Raw genomic sequence first — 9,619 nt, 5'->3', positions numbered from 1 at the left:
TAAAAATGATTGAATGCAGGTAAGTGATGTGGAAGAGAGCACATCGACAGATTTAAAATGAAAAGAACCAATTTTTGTGTGCATTATGATTAACAAAATCCATCTCACAGTCACACAGCCCTTTGCCCATTCAGAGAACCACACTACCAGTATTTCATATTCCACTATCAAGTCTGGAAAAGATCTAACATTCCATACTTGGCTCCCTTGTTCACTATTTGTGAATCTTCTGCCTCTACATGTTCATGTATGTCAGACATTTGAGGTATCATGAACTGCAACTGCATGAAATCTTGCAGCAAAGTATATGTGACCCGCTACAACAAAATGATCCTAAAGTCGGGCGAGGTCGATTATTTGAAAATTGCATGACACAATTCCCTAATCTTTCTGCTTTAAATTGATATATAACACGTCTTATAGAAATAATCGGCTGCGGAGATATCGATGTTTAAAAGAGAGCATGTCAAGACGTCTGGGAAATCACTGTTTCGAGAAAAGCGCCCTAAAAGTTCTCCTTGCGACGCAATCACAATCAAGAGACACGCCATCAGTATTCACCTCCGGACAATAGAAGTTAAGCCCTAGCAACCCCCGAAATGCTCATTCAAACACAGCATCGGCGGTCTCCTCACCGACCAATCAGTGACCAGGATGTCAGGAGAAGCGGCTAGGCATAGCGCAACCCGCACGCACGCACCAGTCGACTGGGCAGTGTGCGAGCTTCACGCTTCGGTTAGTGGCAAGCAGCAAACTGACCAATGAGATCACTCTGGTCGTTGTTAGGGGCGGAGCCTACGTGTGGCGCTCAATCCAACTGTTTGAACCAGTTTCCGCTTTGTTGAAACGCCAAAAAAATGGCCCAGAAAAACGCTATTTTTTGGTCTTTCCTTTCATCATTTTGCCTCAAAATTTCGACAGATGATAGAAGACATGTCAGACTCTAATAATATGTCAAATTCAGAAAATCATAAGTTTTGACCAATTTTGATGCTCTAACTTCAAACTCGATTTTCACGGCTTCGACCGTGCTCGACTTTAGGACTATTTTGTTGTAGCGGGTCACATATGTATAAGGAAGCTTGAAAACAGACACCTACACCGAACGTAATAAGGTTTACATGAGAAAATGTAGGCCTACTGTATACACGTACATGTCATACATTTTGCAACCATGTGTTGCAAAATGGGACTTGTAACACAATTTCACAAGTGATCGAATTTGTGACCAGGAACCAAAGAGACAGAATTAGAAATGCACAGTGTACCATCCCACTTCACAAGAACAATTAGTATTATCTCATATTGGAAATGATATAAAGTGCATGTAGGTCTATGTGTTATGGAACAGAAGCAATATTTCTCTAAGTTTTTAAATTTTGCAAATATATCAGTTCACTTGTGGAATTCACGACAATAAACACTTTGAGAAATGTACCATGTACACTGTATGCAGTATTTACATGGATATGATGGACTTTTTGCAACAACTTGAAATATATCTTCAGCAAACCAGTCACTGAGGATCTGATAGAGGGTTCCTTTTACAGCTGATGAAGAAGTTACTGTCAGTGTACTTTCGAATCATACTTAATGAACTTGCCATAACAGCCTTTTCCCAGCATTCATTTTCTTGTGTACAATGCTACCAATGGTACGTGTCCTCACATCAGCTCACTACCAGTACAGCACAACATGAAATCCCAAGGTGGGAAAACTGTGTGTGACAAGTCAATAAATGTGTTCAACTCTAGAGACTAATGATAGAAAAAGGCGGGAATTCTGAATACCACTGGAACTGGTGTCACGGTTTATTTGTTGTGATCTGGGGATCGCTACCCGCCCACACTTCAAAACGGAAAAAAAAAACCCTAAAGCTTTGTTGTGCTTCAAATGGTTGTGCTTTGTGTGAGTATCCCTTTACTCTTTCACTTTGCAACGGAACCTCTAAAGCATTTTGATGGCTGCGGGAGTTGTTGTGTTTGACTAGCTGCAGGAGCATTTTGCAGGCTTTGGACAGTTTTTATTGTTCTTCATTCAAACTTTTGTGTCAGGTCTACAGAATGCAAGAGAGCATCTACATTTCACTCTGTAATAACTTCCTACACAGATTTCAGTACACGTACAGACATGTTTAGTAATTGTGTCTGAACCCATATGCGATATAATTCAGAGCTGTTGTGATACATATTACATATTACACACGTACACACACACACACACACAAAAAAGAACAGAAATGTGTAACACATGGTACAATGTACACCTACAATCTCAAGAGCGACATGATTTAGTTCAGACCAAAAGGGACCTCATCATATAAACATTCTGGATTGTAATCTATCTAGGTAAAAATTTATTGCCTATTGGAGAATTTTAGGAGATTTCTTCTGCAAGATCGTTCACTTTCTGCAGTGAATTTGGGAGGGCACTCTGGGAAGGTATGATGATTTATGTAACTTTCAACACCTCAATACATCTCAGCAACAGATTGAGTACAGTTAATTGAGGTCTTTCAGATATCAGATATCACCAAGAAATGGGAGGGCTTGTTGGTATGGGTTGTTAAAGGGACTGTATAGTACTGGTTGAGGTGGGGATTCATGTTTTGAACATTCCTAAGTGAGATAATAAGAAACCTCTTATGAAATATGAAAGAGCATGTAACATTTATTTGATGAAAATTGGTTTTTCAAATGGCTGAGATATCCAAAAAAGTGATAATAATAAAAGGCGATAGGCCACGCCTTTTATTAGGATCTCTTTGTTTTACCTTGTTTTTGGATATCTCTGCCATTTCAAAACCGATTTTCATCAAGTAAACTTTTGATATCCCTTAGAATTGCATGCTCTTTGACATCTCATAGGGTGGTTTCTGAATATCTCACAAAACGTTAAAAGCTAAATCTACACCTCGACCAGAACTGCACACACCCTTTAAGGTGAGATCATCTTTATCTAAGTATTGGTAATATTACTAACAACATAAATTCATGAGATATATTTGTAACACATTAGTAACACGGAAGGACCAGTTCCGAGTACACTGGAAAATCTGGTTCATTAAAGACCCTGTGGCTGTAGTGTATACATTGGAATGGGAAGGCTGGCCTGACTCAAATATATTCAAGAATTTGTGTAGTGAATTGTGTGTAGCTTTATCACTGATCTCTATGAAAGTGCACCCACACAGCCGAATAATCTCAACTGGAGTCGACCGCTACAGATGAGTGTACACTTGGATGCACATATCATTTGCTGACCAGTGCTATTTGTGTTTTTAGAATGTAACCCAGTGGACAGGGAATGAACCTCCATGCTACCGGGTCTTCAAAATTGAGAGCTAAAACAATCCTCTTCTGGTATAAATGGTATTAAACTGGGTCAAAATACAAATATAAGCCAGTAATGCATCAGCCTTGAATAAGATGATAGATGAGTCACTCTACTGCCATCTCAAATTAAGTTTCAGCAATCTATCACTCTCTCTAGCAGTGGTCATCCTCATAAATTTCCTATATAATCACTCTATCTTCACATGTCCTTGACCAAGAGGTGGAAACAGAATGAGCAGCTCTGGACGGGTCAAGTTGATCTCAGACATTAGCCCCATTCACACTCACTCAAAAATAATGGTTTTGGAATCGACTGACTTTAGCAACATGATGCCAAAGTCATCTTTTCTTGTGTGAGTATGTTTTATGTGCCATTCACTTGTACTGCGTGAGGCAAATTTCCAATAGCAAGGGTTTGCAACAAAATCAAAATGGACTGATTTTTGCATTGCGATGTGGACCGCAATAGTCAGAATTTTTTTCAGGGGTGTCCACACAAATGAATTAATATGGTTTTTCCCATAGTGCTGCAAAAATCAATTTTTGAAAAGCGTTCAGTTCGGGCATGCGTATGAACGGGCCATCAGCAACTCATCAAACACTGAAGCTATATCTACACAGTGTGGGTCTGCTGCCCTCAATTTTCTCAGTGAGGATTGATACCGCCGGCCCTCTAGTCATCCCATCTTCCACATTTTCGGGATCAATCGTGATGGAGGGAGGCTGGCTGGCGCGTAGGAGTCTAATCGCTGATCCCAATTACTCCGGAGAGACCCTAACAGGGGAATCCATCAGCAAGGCAAATTAGAGCCATCGGCTGCGGGTCCATACCAGGCACATTCTTTCCCCCCTAATGCTCCTCATCCTCTTTACCATTCCATATTGACATTACTGTCATTAATGAAAAGGAGACAAAAGAAAGAAATACAATCACACAGAGGTGGAAAGGAATGACACATCTAGAGACAGAGTGAGAGAATAAATTGGAGGAGGTCTAAGGAAAGAGGAGGGGCGGAGAGAGAGAAAGGAGGAAAAGAACAGATGAACTGATAGACAAATAGCTGCAGTATGACCACACACTGTGTGGAATTTTTCTCTAAATCGAGTTATCAGACCAAATAGACCAAACTACATTTGGCATGAATAAGGACCTGGATGACATCATTTTCTTTCTCTCTTTTTTATTTCATTTATTTACTTTATTATCTTTTTTTTTTTGGTAACAGATTTGATACAGTTCAATTGGACAGGAATCAAAGTCCAGGCTTTGGGGGCCATTTGCCATTTACCACAATTTAAAAAAAGAAAGAAAAAAAAAACTTGCTATAAAAGCTGCAAAAGTCATGAACATTTTGCTTATATCGTGCATAAGAATATAGGCCCTACATATAAAATACTAACGATAAATGAGCATCACATAATTCTCATGTACATATAGCAATATTTACATATTTTGTGGAATTTCAGTTTATCAATTTCATTCATCAATCATGTAACTTTTTACCCTTCAACTTCACAAATTGCACAAAATTTTAAACAAAAATATGTGTTCAATCAATAGGACTACCTTCTCTTTATACCCATTCTCAAATGCAACAAATATTAAATGGAATGTGCATTTCTCCCAATGCTAAGAAGACCTATTTGTAACTATCCGTTACTCAATGTCTTTAACCAGTTGAGGACAGTTTGATTTCGCTACAGCATACATTTCCCCATAGATGCTTGCCCGAGTATACTCGCGACTCGTCCTCAACGGGTTAATGAAACAAACTATTGCAGCTTCAAGCAATGACTAAAATGTGGCAAACACGATCAAATGTCACTCAGTTACCATGTAGGATTTGAAGAGAGAAATCAGATATTTGATTATTATGAGACACTTTCAATAAATGGCCAGTGGTCCCAAGTATCCACAGTTTAGGACACTAGAGTCTAGCTTTTAATGGAAATATATGTGGGGCAGTTTAATTGAAAGTGATGGATGTACTCCTATCTCCACATAGCATTAATTTCTCTTAAAAGCTGAAACAGTACAAAATTTTGACCATCTTTCTGTGCCATGCAGTACCCTGCATTTTGTTAGAGTTACACATGTGGCTATTTGCACTGATATTCACGGTTGCTGGATTTCGTCGACTGCTGAGGTGTCAAAAGCAAACCCTGTGCTTGAGAGAATCATCACTCGCTGTTTGTGGGGGAGAGAATGCCATACTTCTCCAAAAGCTACCTTTACCATCTCAATGCGTGACAATAGAACTCTTGAATGCCCTGTTAATTCCCTCTCTTTGGCACAGCTTGAAAGAGTCACTTGACAGCACAATTCTGGAACCCTTCAAGCCCCCATTCTGTGAGCCACACACACAAAGTGAGCTTTGATTACTGCACACAGGCGTATCCAGAAAGTCACACTAGCAGTCGCATACTTTTTCATAAACAGATTTTCGCGGCAAGCTATTCTCCCTTTCGTAACTGTACTCGCCAGAAAAAGGAATGCCTGTCGTATTTTAAGCATACTGTCACAGCCATCCAACCTGTAAATATAGTGAAAAGTGGCCTAGCAAAGAGAATGCAAAGGATAGTAGGTAAAATATATATTAGTAGCATTATATGATCACTTTTAATTGTAAAGGAGGATAATCAGATAGGATACCTCATTAATCTGTGAATATTCACTACATTGGTGGTAAATCATTTTTTTTTTTTTTTTTAATGCATTAGGTAATAACTGTCACATGCATGCTGAGGATAAAAATGATGAACCATATTTTACTGACAGGGATAGGACCTAAAGAACTGCATAGCATTCAATATCCGGAAATCATTTCCCTGGGAAAATCAGTTATCTGAAAGATAATGGTAGCAAATGTATCTTTACTTAGGGCAGGGATTGGAGCGGATTAACCCATTGCTGATGAGCTTACTTTGCTATAACACATGTTTCCCATACACGTCTGCCAGAGTATACTCAGGGCTGGTCTTCAGGCATTACCTGAACCTGATACTGTGGTAGGACTTCTAACTAAACATAATGCTTTTCAGCATCTTCAACTAAAATCAGTTACAAATTTGACAAATGACACCAAAGCAGCACCCGTTAAGTTCAGCAATTTTTGCTCTAAGTTTTCAAAGTTCGAACTGAATAACCAGTACGGCCTATATCAGTGAAGTCCAAGGTTATCCTTCACCCAGTCTGCTGAATTTCAAATCTACATGATGCATATTTTGATAATCTTTTATGTTTCTTCCTGTGATTTGAATTATTCACATGAATGCACAGTGTAATATCCAGACAAGGAGACAACAGCAATGGGTAGATATTCTCTTTTGTTTAAACTAGTGTGAATAATCCAATACTCCTATGATCTATTAATTGCTCCTGCCATGTAAACTGAGACGTCAGACAGCTAACCACTGCTGCATTCCACCAGCACATATCACACACTTCCCTCTTGTCTCATCCTTTGGTATCTAATTACAATGTCTTCCCACTCCACGAGGATCACTTTCAACCGACTTCCAGCAATTAGTGGTCATTCAGGCCCAGAAATAGTTGCAGCCATTGTTATAGACAGAGCTCACGGACCCCTGTCAACTTTGGCATGCAACGAATGGCACTTTCTGTAAACGGCAGTCAGTCGAAGGGGGGGGGGGGGGGGGGGGGAGAGGGGAGACACGCAAAACAAACAGACCTGTATGCATAAAAACCCTTAGACTTTTCACCTTATTTCAAATCTCTTCAAAATCTAACCTACACTTATCTCAGCCAGTTCACTTGAAAGGTTTCGATACCCTCGATTACCCATTCCTTCCATCTTTTTTTTTTTCTTCCTTTTTTTAAATCTCCTTCTTAAAGGGCTATGTATTTTTGAGGGAGGGGTTGTAAATTATGCATTGGATGCTACCACGCCCATCTCAAGTCATATCATATGGAAATACTAGGTTCACTCACAAAAATAGCAAATCTTGTTTTGTATAATAGATATCTTTTAGAAAAAAGTTTTTTTTTTTTTAAAATACCATCTGTTCCAAGCAGTATGATTGTAATAACGGAGGTCTTGATACAGAATTTTCACAACCATTGTACTAATAAAATCTCCAATACATCTCATGAGAGGTATTGAGTAAATGATAACACCATTTACTGTGATATTCATTCTACAAGTTGTATACTGAACTAGAATGCCAAACATCTTACACAACTAATTCTACTGAAAATTAATTTTCTATTTCCATCTACAAGTATCTGGATGGCACTGTTTGATAATCAGCTGGCCTGCATTTATTTGTTCCCAAATATTCATACAGTACCTTCTTTAGTCCGATTATCAACTGCAGATATAACAGTCTTCTCTTCAGTTCATCAGTTCATATTCTTGCTACAACGTAAATACAGAGAAGTACTTTGTGATATCCTGTAGGCTAGAAGGCTAGACATGGAGTCTGACTGCAGAGCCAAATGGCATTTTTAGTTGACACAATGATACTGCTGATCTTAGACTTATCACTCTTATGTCAGACCCCCTATTCAGACACATGCCATTTTATACCAAAACTCGATAACGAAACGACGTATAAAGAATCATCGTATAGTCAACAGACCGTTCAGACAATAATTTCGACCATTTGGACACTAATTTCGCCCGTTCTGGGAAACGTCGTATAGATGTGTAGTTTCCCACTGCTCATGCTGTTATAGTCATGAGTGACAGCTGTGGGGTCACCTTGCGTGCGCGCTCCCATGAAGCCCCGCCCAGTTATACCGTTCTATGGTTGCCATACGTTCAGATGCACATGGAATGCTTATTCGTTATCGAGTTCTAGTTCAAAATGCTTTGACCGTTGTTTCGCTATACGTCGTTTCGTTAGTCAGCGTTCAGACATATAAATTCATCGTATAGCTATACCATTCTAGTATAATTTTTTTTTGCATCTGAACGCCCTGTTTGTCTCAACAAAAAGTAGGGTCCATATCATATGAAGAAGGGGCCAGATTGTGGTTAATGACATGAAGACCATGTTGATTATTTCAAACAAAACAAAACAAAACAGGATTTATAGAACCAGGGTGGTCAACAAATTCAATTTTAACTTGCAGTTATGATAACAAATCTTGACATTTTCAGCTGCTTGCTCTCATTTTATGATAATTGTACAAGGTTCTTTCACCTTGGGAGAGCCTTCTGGGGATACTGATAGAAATCACTAAGCACATGGACAATACGAATATGTGGGTACACGCCGTTCTATTCAAGTAATCACTGATGTGTCCAAGGCAAGAGGTTTTTATCAGATCATTAGAAGCCCACTTAATTGATTGCATCAATATTGACAAAGTTCATCCCAAGTGGAATGCAAATTCAGACAAAGGAGGCAAAGAAAGAAATGGTTCAAGCGGATAGCCTTGGAATATCTAACCAGAGCTGACCATTAGAACTGCACAGTCGACATGACATCCTGGTCACAACTGTCAGACTATTGTGGCGGTTATTGATTAGCACTTCTGCCATTAACCGTTAACTGTGTAGCAGTTTAGCATGGGGTAAAGACTGTGTAAACTTTTCAAGTGGAAATCAATAGTGGTGACATCATAGGGACACTGTCCTATTGTTAGATTAACACTTTGAAGAGCAGAGTCAAAACTTCACACGCAACAATCACCAGGAACTCTTATCCTTTCTGCCTCCATGCAACAAATGCTTTCTCGTAGAAAGAATGCAACTGGCTTTTCACACAGGATTGCATTATAAACTTGACAGGGATCACTGGATAGCTAGAAGAAGAGCATTTCCCTGCAAAGGACAATCTGACTAGATGCAACCTTAGCTACATTAAAATGTGTGTCTTACAGGTCTGCCAACATTCCAACATCCAAATCAGGGATATTCCACACAGCAATCAGGGAGATGGGGAGAGGGGGGTGGCAGGGGGAGTATTTTTCTTCTTCCTGCTATAGACAGTAAGTGCAGTAATACAATATTGGAACATCAGTATCTTCCATGAAACCTTCAGTATTTTTGACAAAAACAAGACAAAATGCTGCAAAAAAAAAAGAGTACTAGTTGGCATCTCTGTAATGCCCTTTAACTTTGGTTCATTGTCAGAAGGGTGTTTCCACCAATAAGTGATAGACCAAGGTTGCTACATCACATGGCAATTATTGCCTTTAATACCTACAAGTGACTTGCCATAAATTGGCTGTAGACATTCAAGGTGTCATTTACCATTTGCAGATGAAACAAAAACACAGCTTTAGTGCTTCAAAATAGTTCTAAAATGAGAAT

This window comes from Diadema antillarum, unplaced genomic scaffold, assembly GCF_040938485.1.
Source record: "Diadema antillarum isolate AM-2024a unplaced genomic scaffold, OU_Dant_1.0 seq00000821_RagTag, whole genome shotgun sequence".
Taxonomy (NCBI): Eukaryota; Metazoa; Echinodermata; class Echinoidea; order Diadematoida; family Diadematidae; genus Diadema; species Diadema antillarum.
Note: the sequence above shows the minus strand (reverse complement) of the source record.